The 11,580-nt window shown below is 51.8% G+C and overlaps 1 long non-coding RNA gene across 1 annotated transcript; it reads left to right on the forward strand.

Moving 5' to 3' along the window:
* The first annotated feature begins 5,080 nt into the window (after positions 1 to 5,080).
* LOC132593614 (uncharacterized) lies at positions 5,081 to 8,568 on the forward strand. Its single transcript, XR_009559310.1, has 3 exons — positions 5,081 to 5,305; positions 5,471 to 5,604; positions 7,085 to 8,568. It is a non-coding gene; the product is annotated as an uncharacterized lncRNA (long non-coding RNA).
* The last annotated feature ends 3,012 nt before the right edge of the window (positions 8,569 to 11,580 follow it).

Here is an 11,580-nt window from a genome sequence, read left to right on the forward strand (position 1 = left end):
AAGCGAACCCTCCTACACTGGTGGTGGGAATGTAAATGGTGCAGCCACTGTGGAGAACAGTATGGAGGTTGCTTAGAAAACTAAAATTAGAGTTGCCATGTGATGCAGCAATCCCACTTCTGGGCATATATCCAGAAAAGACGAAAACTAATTAGAAAAGATACGTGCACACCAATGTTCATAGCAGCACTATTCACAGTAGCCAAGATGTGGAAACAACCTAAAGGTCCACAGACAGATGAATGGGTAAAGAAGATGTGGTACATATATGCAATGGAATATTACTCAGCCATAAAAAAGAATGAAATAATGCCATTTGCAGCAACATGGATGGACCTAGAGATGATCATACTAAGTGAAGTAAGTCAGAGAAAGACAAATACCATATGATAACACTTATATATGGAATCTAAAATATGATACAGATGAACTTATTTACAAAACATAGACTTACAAACATAGAAAACAAACTTATGGTTACCAAAGGTGCAGTGGGGGGGAGGGATAAATTAGGAGTTTGGGATTAACATGTATACAGTACTATACATAAAATAGATAAACAACAAGGACCTACTGTATAGCACAGGGAACTCTACTCAATGTCTTGTAATAAACTATAATGGAAAAAATATGAAAAAGAATATAGGTATAACTGAATCAATTTGCTGCACACCAGAAACTAACACAACATTGTAACTCAACTATACTTCAATAAAACAAACAAACAAACAACATCCCCACATGAGTTAATCATCTCACTTGACTGGCTGGCCCCTCCTCATTCCTCTTGTTTCTGTTAATGGTTCCATCATTTTCTTGGAACCATTCTTTCCACACTGCTCAAAAAGCTCTGGTTTATTACTTTAGGTGAAGTGCTTTTGTAACAGACACTGCAGGCAACCCCCAACAGCCATCCGTTCCTTCCTTCACAGTGATGGGATTTTCACCTGGGCTGCCCTGGACCCTGACTCCACCTTCCAGGTTCCCTGCCCCTGGGTGTGGCAACACACTGGGCTGTGGCCAAAGGGCTGTGAGTGAGATTATTAGGTGCAACTTCTAGGTCATTTCCTTAAAAGGAAGGGGTGCTCTCTCCTTCTGTCCCTTCTTCCATCCTGCCGCCCAGACCATGGAGCGGGGAGCAGCGAGTTTGGGGAACGCCAACAAGGGAACACTGCAGGGACGGCGGAGTGACTGGGGAGGCGGGGCCTGGTCTGAGACGTGGGCGGCTGCTGTACCAGCCATGGGCCATCACATGGGGACCATCACATGTGGACGATAGCAGGAGAGAGAAATCCACGTCTATCTTGAATCCTGATTGCTTGGGGTCTCTGTGAGAACACTTGAAATTTTTCCTAATGAAAACAGCCCCCGGAGAGGCCCCAACTTGCAGGATCAGACTCTGATTTGAAGGCAGAAGTTGAATGTGACAATGGTGGCAGCTAGAGGAGCTTCGATGGAAGTGCTACCGAGTTAGCTGGAAACACAGAGCTCACCATCTCCACGTGTCTCCACCACCCCTCTGCCTTCCGTGGTCACCTGGACACCAAGTCTTGCCTTTTCTGTTGTCCAGGGGCTCTTACCGTACTGTACGGGCTTCCTAGAGACTTTCTCTGTCTCTCTTCTGTCTTTTCTCCTACCCTTTCTACCCTTTGCTACCGGTTGAATCTTTGTAAAAGACGGATTTCAATATCTTGATTCTCCCTCATCAGACCCCCGTGTGACTGATGACCTCATCCTCTGTCTCCTCCTCCAGTGAACGTTCCCCGCCTGCTGGGCGGATCCCACATCCTCAGAAACCTGTTGGTGGTTTCACGTTCACTTCCAGTCTTTGCCCATGGTGCCATGACAGTGATGCCTTTGCCTTTTCTTGTCTAATATCAGCCCAGTCCCCTCAGCAAGAAGGCCAAGCTCATCCCTGCCCACTCTGACCTCTGCTTCCTCTGGGTCCCATGCTGTCTGTAGTCGCTCATCTCACTATTCTTGGTATGATGTGTCTCTTATTCATTCCAATAGCTAGTAGAATCACAGAAGTTTGGAGTTTGTCAATGACTCCGATGTGTTTTTCGCCAGCTGGAATATAAATTCAGAGAGTCCTAATCAAAGCCCCATTTTACAATGTCCCCCTTTTCCAATCACCGCTTTGATCATAAGAGAATAAAACTCAAAAACCAAACTCCCCAGGCGGCTATCAGGGGCTGCGCACTTAGAACCTTTCCTCGAGTAGCGCGTTTTACGGGAGGTGTTGGTGCCACTGTACACTTTGAAGGAAATCACAGCCCTCACCTCCTGTTTGGAGGTTTGGAGAAAACAGCGATGTGACAGTCCATCGAACACAAAGCAAGTTGTGGGTAGCGGGTGAGTCCCGGGTTCCTGAGCGTCTCACTTGAGTTGAATTGACGGATCACAGCTCATTCCCGGCCTCCCTGTGTCAGAAAGAGAATCTCTTCTGTTGTAAGAAGCAGGACAGGAAGGGCTCCCTGGGCATCTCTGGATGATTTAGATTTATAATACTGGATTTCTTTCTCTAGAAGAGCCTAGATCGTCTCAGAGACAACCTCTAATTCCAAACACAATGGCAAGCACATAGTGGGAGCACAATTAACGCCTGCTGGCTGTCTGGGAATTGCATGGCTCGCCTTAAACGTTAGCTGGGGGATGCAGTTCTGATCTCAGAGAAGAAATCACCCACCCATTTCCCTTTTCCTTGCCACATTGCTTCCTAAAGTTTCCCTCCAGTTTCTAGCTAGCCTGGTTTTCGCTTCCTGCCTGATTTCTGCTTCTACCTGCTTTGTTTTTCGTGCTCTTGACTCTCTAGCTACCATATGGAGAGCGAGCTATTATGGAGTCCTCAAAAACAAGCAGGTTTTCTAGTGTGCTGTGGGTTTTTTCTTTTCCTTTCAAGAGGCCGTAGGCTTCAAAGGTTTGGTCTGGCATTGAAAGTTGGGGTGGGCACTCAGATTCCCTGGGCAGTCAGAAATTTCTCCAGCCCAGCAAGACTGAAGTGGTTTGGTAGAATCTGTTTAAAGAAAGAACTCAGCCATCCTAGTGCTTTAGCATTTGCTCTGTTGACAGTAGCAGGTGTTTTCTTTGAAGCGTACTAGTAAAACGAGGTAAGTGTGAGTCGTCATGTCAATCATTTTTTTCTAGCTTCTGTATTTTTTTTCTGTTGAGGAAGCTTCTAAGTCGGTGAAAAGAAGGTCCTTGCTCTGCTGATTACCTTCCTGAGTGGAGGCCCGAGAGGCAGGAGCTGGGTGTGGTTTTGAGCAGGTGGGGGAAAGGAGTGCAGCGCAGTCGCGCTCCTCCCTCCAGGTGGCGAGCAGCCCAGCTGGTCCTGGAAGCCCTGAGCGTTCAGAGCTCCTGCAGGGCTGTTATCATGATTTAAAGCCCTGAGAATATGAACTAGTAGGAGGTAGGTTGGGGGTGGATGGTGTCATTCTGGCCCTGAAAGGCCCCCATAAATCAGTACAACCCCCGCAGACTCCCTTCCAGCTGGTCTCTGGAGGCCCCCTGCCCACTCTGCTCTCACAGGGGACAGGAGGCGAGTCCTCGGGTCGGTGGATGCTGCCCAGGCCGCCTGCCCTCCTGCAGCCCCTAGAGGAACCAGCCCAGAGTCCTGGGCCCAGGCTGGCGCTCAGGGTCTGGTTGGGGAGGATTTGACTTTGGTGGTCGTGGTGATGTGACTTTAATGCAACAGTTCTGTCCTGTTGGATAAACACAGTGGCACTCTCTGAACCAGGGACAAGCCCTGTTTGTTCCTTCTCCTTTGTGCTTTGTTCCCGGCGTGTCCCTGGCACGGCCTGGCATGGCCGTGCCCCAGCGAGCTGCCAAAGCTCCGCTCTGCCCTCGAGTAAGATGGGGACACGTTGAAGGTCAGCCCTCTCCCTTCCCCGAGGGCAGAGGACAGGCTGAAACCCGGCCAGGGTCCCCGGGTGCTGCCACTTGGAAGGTTTAAACGTGTCCCCTGTCCTAGTCTCCACCCAGGTCACCTGTTCTCTCTCCTCGCAGCACGGAGAGCTGGGCTCAGGGCAGCTGGGGTGAACTTTGCCCCCTGAACTCATTGACCTCTCCTGCTAGGCAGGTAGGCACAACTTCATTTCTTAGTAGAAAATCAAGTGGGAAAGAAGACCTGGCAGCAGCGACTCTTTAGGAGCCGAAGAGGGAGATTTGGGTGACCCTGCACCTCGAGGATGAATCCTGAACCCCTACAGGCACTGACGGCAGTAAAGTTGCCCTGCCTGCCCCGGGGTCCTCCACTCACCCCCTCCCTGGGCTTCAGGGTGCAGGAGCAGGAAGCCTCCTTCTGGGAGGGGACCTGGGGCTTCCTGTCTGCTGTGGCGGACTCCAGCCACCTGACTGTGGACTCACACGTGCTTCGTTGGCTGGTTGGGTTTTGGTCACCAGGGGACTAAGAGCAGGAAGGAGCAGTAGACAGATAAGACCTGCCGCTCTGGGGTCGCATCCAGGGCGGGGCCATTGTCCCCGCACGGCTGGGGTGGGGTCGCGGTCTCTGCACTCCCAGGGGCCGACGCTCCCTAAGCACGCGCTCTGCCCACACGGCCCTTGCCGCTGTGTCTGCCCTGCCCTGCCACTCTGGCCTCGCACAGGTTACTTCCCACCCTTGTGCCCCCCTCCTGCAGCTGCTGAATTAATTACGAGCAGCATCGTTGCACAAGAGCTCTGTGAAGGTTGGGACAGCAAAGGCAAAGCCCTAGAACAGTGCCTGGCACAAGAAAGTGACCAACTTCTCTTTTTGTTGACATTTCCTGTCCATCGATGTATGGTTTCTACTGTTGTTTTATGTTTAGTCAAGGATTAGATCTCATTCCTGGTCCTTTGTGTCCTGAATTCAGACTGCGGGGACACACACCTGCCTTCGAGACTTTTCACTCTGAAAGGTCATTCGCGTCTTAGGATCAACTCTCGTTCGAACTGTTCCCCTCTTTCGTCTTGTGTCTGCAGAATGATGTTTTCCAAGCCCAGGACAGTCTGGAGCGGGGCTGTCCTTGCTTCCGTGTGAGCATCCTCGCTGCGTCCCGGTTCCTGCCCGCGTGCGCGGCGCTCGGCGGGGCCGGCAGGGGGCGCTGAGCGGCCGATCCCAGCTCCAGGCCGGGGCGGGGTTCCGAGGCACTAGCCGACCTGCTGCGGGGGAACTGGACCCTACCTTGGCTCGGGGCCCCGCTGCGCACCTGTGCACGTAGAGCTGTGGAGGCGGAAGGCTGTGTGTTGTAGCTATTGAGAGTTTTGCAGGCAGACGGCCCCGTGATGAGGCTTCTCGGCTCTGCTTCCTCGGGCTGCAGCCCCCTAGGTACTGGGGAGGTTGCCCTGGAGGGGCGGGGCCGGGGGTGGCGGGACAAGCTGTTGGAGTCGCTGGGTGGCTGGCAGAGATCTCAGTCACCAGGGTGATTTCTGGGCTTGACCGTTGGCGCTGATCTTTTCTCTCCTGGACCCTCACCTCCTTTTCCTCTCCCAGGGTTCTGCTCCCCCTGCCTGTGTGTGGGGCTTAGGGCTGCCGCCTGCAGTAATGCTGAAGCCCCCGGCCCATCCCACAGGGCCAGATGGACTAGAGGAGGGGGCGAGCCGCCAGAGGGCTGAAAGGAAGGCCAGGTAACTCCTTCCAGCTCTCGCTTCACCTCTCAGGGGCATTCTGCAGCCCTCTTCTGGGCTCTTGTCACTTGGAAGGCAAAATTAGCCACAAGCTTCTTCCCATCCCCACCCCACCCTGCCAGGAATAGGGGATGTCACAAGAGTCCGACCCCAGGAGAGCGATCCGTACGGCCCGGTGCACAGAACTGGCAGTGAGTGGGGTCATCACCCTGAGTGGCGTCCATCCTCCCCAGGCCTGGGCAGCCAGGCAGCTAGGAGCAGGGCTGCTGGAGGGCACCAGGAGCCTGGTGGTGGCAGTTGGGTCAGAGGAGGGTCAGGCATAGCGTCCAGCCTCGGCGTGGCTCGGGGGACCGTTCAGGTCTGGGTCGACGCTGGTGGTTTGCTTTGGGACAGGTCGGGAAGTCTCCAAGCGTCCTGTCCTCTAAACCCAAGTGAGGCCAGGCCTGCCCTGCAGCTGGGGGGCTGGTCTTGATGCTTTCTGACCAAGGGTAGGTTTAGTTTGTTTCCATTTGAAACCCTGGATCTCTCTGTGGAGGGATGAGGTCCCTGTGGGTACAGCGACCAACTTGTGCTGGTCGTAGCCCTGAAAGTCCTGCATCCGGGGTCACCCAGGCCACCTCGTGGAACATAGCACATAAGGCATCCATCTCAGGTGAGGCCCCTGCAAGAGAGCTGTGTGGCTCTTGGGTGACTGGGTGACAGGGCACCAGGAAGGAAGGCCACGCCACCCCCCGCCCCCAGCCCCCGAGCCGGTGCTGCCTCGCCTGGGCATCTCACAGCGCACGGTGAAGGGCAGCCGGGCTGGGCCTCCATCCACCAGAGAACGGCAGGGAGGGGGTCAGAGGCGGACGAGTCCCCAAAGAGGGCACCTGGCAATGGCTTCCTGCTTCTGTCTGGGAGCCCCTGCTCTGCCCAGTGGCCCGGCCTCAGGAGCAGGGCCGGCCAAATGGCAGCTCGCTGACCTCTGCCTCTAATCAGCTGCCCCTCCACACACAGACTGCGGCACAACTTGTAAAAAGCCAGGCTTTTGGGCTTCCCTGGTGGCGCAGTGGTTGAGAGTCCGCCTGCCGATGCAGGGGACACGGGTTCGTGCCCCGGTCTGGGAGGATCCCACATGCCGCGGAGCGGCTGGGCTCGTGAGCCATGGCTGCTGAGCCTGCGTGTCCGGAGCCTGTGCTCCGCAACGGGAGAGGCCACAGCAGTGAGAGGCCCGCGTACCGCAGGAAAAAAAAAAAAAAAAGCCAGGCTTTCTTCCAGACCCTTGAAAAGCTCAAAGAACCGATATCCTTTGGATATCCGGCCATAGAGACAGGTGGATCTGAGGGTCTTGAGGACTCTGGGTGCCCCCCTCTGCCTGTACTGCCCATCAGTGTCAGTGTCCCCTGTTCTGGGGGAAGGGGAGCCCAAATCTGCCAAGACAAGCTCTGTCCTGTTTTATGGAATCAGGCTGTGCCCTTTGACCCCGCACTGCGTCTTACAGCAGGAACCCTCCTGGCCACGGGGGCCGTGAAACAGATGTCAATCCCATCCCAGAGCAACGGGATGTCAAGCATCACATCCCATCGGTGTGTGATGAGCCAAACACATGGGCCGCGGTGAGTCAGTTGGGCCCCGCTCTGACCAGACGCTCCCTCCACAGCCCCGCACCCACCTCACTCCTGCTCTTCTGCGGGACCCCGGACCCCGGGTGTGCTGGGGAGTCCCAGGCACAGCTGTGTGCCGGGTGGGAGCAGGGCTTGCAGGCTCTCGTGCCGTTTGTGCACCAACGTCTTTAATGCTACCCTAAACACCAGTAGAGAGTTTCTAGGGGACAGTGAAACAGCTCCTTGCCCTCTGTCCCAGAACAAAGTGCTCAAGAAATGCTTGTTGAATGGATGAATAAACTCCACTTATGGAACAAGAAGCTGAGATCTCCAAAGGGAACCCGGTTTAGTTACTTATGGGAATCTAGAAGCAGGATAGGGCTAGCGTGGAAGGGGAAAGCTCTTTTTTTTTTTAATTTACTTTCCTCACACAGGAAGGCTGAAGTGGCTACAGTGTGGGTTTTAAATACTATGTTCCTCTTTCTTCCAGGCACTTATGTACTTTCTTGACAGTTAAAAGAAATTAATTAATTAATTAATTTTGGGCTGCGTTTGGTCTTCGTTGCTGCGCGTGGGCTTTCTTTAGTTGTGGCGAGCAGGGGCTGCTCTTTGTTGCGGTGCGTGGGCTTCTCATTTCTGTGGCTTCTCTTGTTGCAGAGCACAGGCTGTAGGCGTGCAGGCTTCAGCAGTTGTGGCTCGCGGGCTCTGGAGCGCAGGCTCAGTAGCTGTGGCTCACGGGCTTAGCTGCTCTGCAGCATGTGGGATCTTCCTGGACCGGGGATAGAACCCACATCCCCTGCATCGGCAGGAGGATTCTTAACTACTGCGCCACCAGGGAAGCCCCGGGAAAGCTCATTTTAACACACCTTCCTTCCCCTAATGACCTCCACTCTCCTCTACTGCCCAAAGGGTAGAGGATAAGATACGCTCATTAATGCTCTGATATGAACAGTGGAAGGCTGGCCGGCAACTTTTCCCCCCTGCCCCCAGCCTGTCTTCTGCCCCTCAGCCCTCTGCCTTGATTGCCTCAGGTGGGCTCAGTTTGTCAGAGATCCAGAGCCCAGGCCCTCTGGGTTTTCCTTTCCCGTGGTATTTGGCTGAGCCTCTCCTGAGGCCAGTGGGCAAGTATGTGGCATCTGTGTCCACATAACTCGTGGCACCATCTTGGGCTGCAATGTTTCTATCTGTTGCTTCACATCTCCAGTTTCTGGATCATTTGGGGTGGAGGTGAGGATTGAACTCTTCCTTTTTCTTCAACACACGCACACATGCAAACACACACACATACAGATGCAAACACACACACATGCAAACACACACATGCAAACACACACAGGCACACACACAGACACACACATGCAAACACATACACATGCAAACACACACGCAAACACACTCATGCAAACACACATACACATGCAAACGCACGCATGCAAACACACATGCAAACAACACACATGCAAACACACACGCAAACACACATACTCATGCAAACACACACATGCAAACACACACTCATGCAAACACACATACAGGCACATGCAAACACACACATGCAAACACACACTCATGCAAACACACATACAGGCACATGCAAACACACACACGCAAACACACACGCACACACACACACAAACACACACTCATGCAAACACACACATGCAAACGCACACATGCAAACACACATACACGTGCAAACGCACACACGCAAACAACACACATGCGAACACGCACATGCAAACACACATGAACACACATGCAACCCACACGCAAACAAACACACACAAACACACACATGCAAACACACATGCAAACACACATGCAAACATGCACATGCAAACACACACACAGGCACGTGCAAACTCACACATACATGCTCCCCACCCCCCATGCCTCAGACGTCTGACACTGGTTTTATCACCTGCAGTTGTGACCCACTAATGAAATAAATTTGGTGAGTTGTGACTAGCGTTACAAAAATAAATAAATAAAATAGAATAGATATTAAGTGTGAGTTTTCTCTTTGAGCTGATGAAAGTTCTGAAATTCTAAAAGTTCTAAAGTTAGATTATGGTGACTGTTGCACAACTCTGAAAATATACTAAATACTATCGAGTTGTACACTTCAGGTGAATTTTGTGATATGTAAACCATATCTCAATAAAGCTATGTATATAAAAAAGATGGGCAGCCCTACAAAATCCTCAGGCTGTCCATTTGTGCACTTTATTATGGTGTGTGCTACACCTCAATTAAAAATTCAATATAAAAATAAGAATAGAAAATATCAGAGTACCTCACTTGTAGTAAGGGCTAGCATTGTTTTTATGAAGTGTGTGTGTGTGCACGTGGGGCTACAGCAGAACGTGTTTCTTACCGTGAGTTGTTGCTTAAAATGTTTAAAGCCAATGGCCTCCATCTGCCCAGTTAGAGCAGGCATTTAACAGGGTGATTTATACCCCTCCTTCTTTTCTTTCTGGAAACATGACTGGACCCGTGTTCAGTCACAGGCCTTAGAGCGCTGGCCCGCCTGTGACACAAAGAGTGGGTGTTCTGCGTGGCTACAGAGGCCCCCAGCCATCCTGGCTTCCATGTGCCTGTGCGCGTGTGCGCGTGCACACACACACACGCTCTCACACATGTGCACACATGCACACACTCTCATACACACGCACACACACATGCATACACATGCTCACACACATGATCCAGTCATGCTGTCTCCTCCAGTTAAATACACATCACACTGTCCAGAGGAAGAGCAAACAGCTGGCCTGTCCCCACAGATAGTGCGCCTCTGACCTTCTGGTTTTGGAGGTTTTGTAATGTTTACTTTTCAGGTTCTCTGCTTGACTCCTTCCCTCTTTCATTGGGTTTTAAGCTCCAGAGCTGACATCAGCTGCCTGTGCTGTGGCCCTGGGGCGGGGGTGAGGGGCTGGCTTGCAGACATGCAGCCCCTGGCCCCTTCCTCCGTCAGGAATGAGGGCGGGAAGAGCCAGTACTGAGACCTGGAAAGACAGGTGCGTGGCTGTGAGGTGTGACCAGGTGGGGTCCCAGACACCCGTCCCTCAATCAGGGAAACTGATCAAGCCACCAAGTGCTGGGTGACCTTCTGGAGATGATCAAGTCTCAGTAGCCTCGAGATGCCCCTGGCAGACAACCCACACGGCACCTTCCGTGACTGCCCGAGGGGCTGGCACAGCTGTGTGTGAGGAGGGACCATGTTGGGAATGACCTGACTGAAGTCTGGGAAATCAGGGAACTGACTGAAGAATTACTTGAATTGACTCCTGCTTTGTAAGTTCTGGGTTCAAATGCCATTCATGGTGTAGCGTAAGACAACATTATAACTCATAGGGTGGAGGGCTCGTCTCTGATTGGAACCAGCCACCCTGGGGAGACCTCGTCAACAGCCTCAGGCCACTGGGACCCCCGATTGCCCAGAGCAAGGGTGGATATTCTTATTTATTATTTTCTCTTTTCTTTTCTTACCGAGTACATGATCCGTGGTCAGTGTCTGTGGCCAATGGCTGATGGTAGTGCTGGGTCCCAGACCCCGAAGTCCACCTGCCTGCTGGGGATCCTGGCTGTACCTCCTGCTTACCGCACCACCTCTGTGCTTCAGTTGCTACATCTGCAAAATAATCGCACCTCACTCTTAGGATTTTGTTCTTATTGCTGTAAAATATACACAACAAAAAATGTACCATCTTAACCATCTGAAGTACACTGCTCAACAGAATTGAATGCATTCATGATGTTGTGTAGCCATCACCACTCTCCATCCCCAGAACTCTTTTCATCTTGGAAAACTGAAACTCTGTCCCCATTAAACACTAACTCCCATTCTCCTCCCCCAGCATCCGGGAACCACCATTCTACTGTCTGTCTCTGAATTTGACTCCTCTGGGGACCTTGTAAGAGTGGAATCATCCATTATTTGTCCTTTGGTGACTGTCTTGTGTCCTTTAGCTTTAATGTCCTCAAGGTTCATCCATGCTGTAGTAGGTGTCAGAAGCTCCCTCCATCATAAAGGTGAATAATGGTCCATTGTGTGTATATACCGTATTTTGTTTATCCATTAATCTGGTTATTTCCCTCTTTTGACTATTGTGAATAATGCTACTATGAACACAAGGGTACAAATATCTGTTCAAGTCTTCCAGTTCTTTTGAGTATATACCCAGGAGTGGACTCCCTAGGTCATATGGTAATTCTGTCTTTAATTATTTGAGAAACCATCATGTTGTTTCCCATAGTGGCTGCACCATTTTACATTCTAACCAGCAATACACAAGGGTGCCAGTTTCTGTACATCCTTGACAACACTTTTTATTTTCTGTGTCTTTTTCGTTTGATAATAGCCCTCCAGAATTTTCTTTTTGAGGGTTAA

The sequence above is a fragment of the Globicephala melas genome, chromosome 16, assembly GCF_963455315.2.
Source record: "Globicephala melas chromosome 16, mGloMel1.2, whole genome shotgun sequence".
NCBI lineage: Eukaryota > Metazoa > Chordata > Mammalia > Artiodactyla > Delphinidae > Globicephala > Globicephala melas.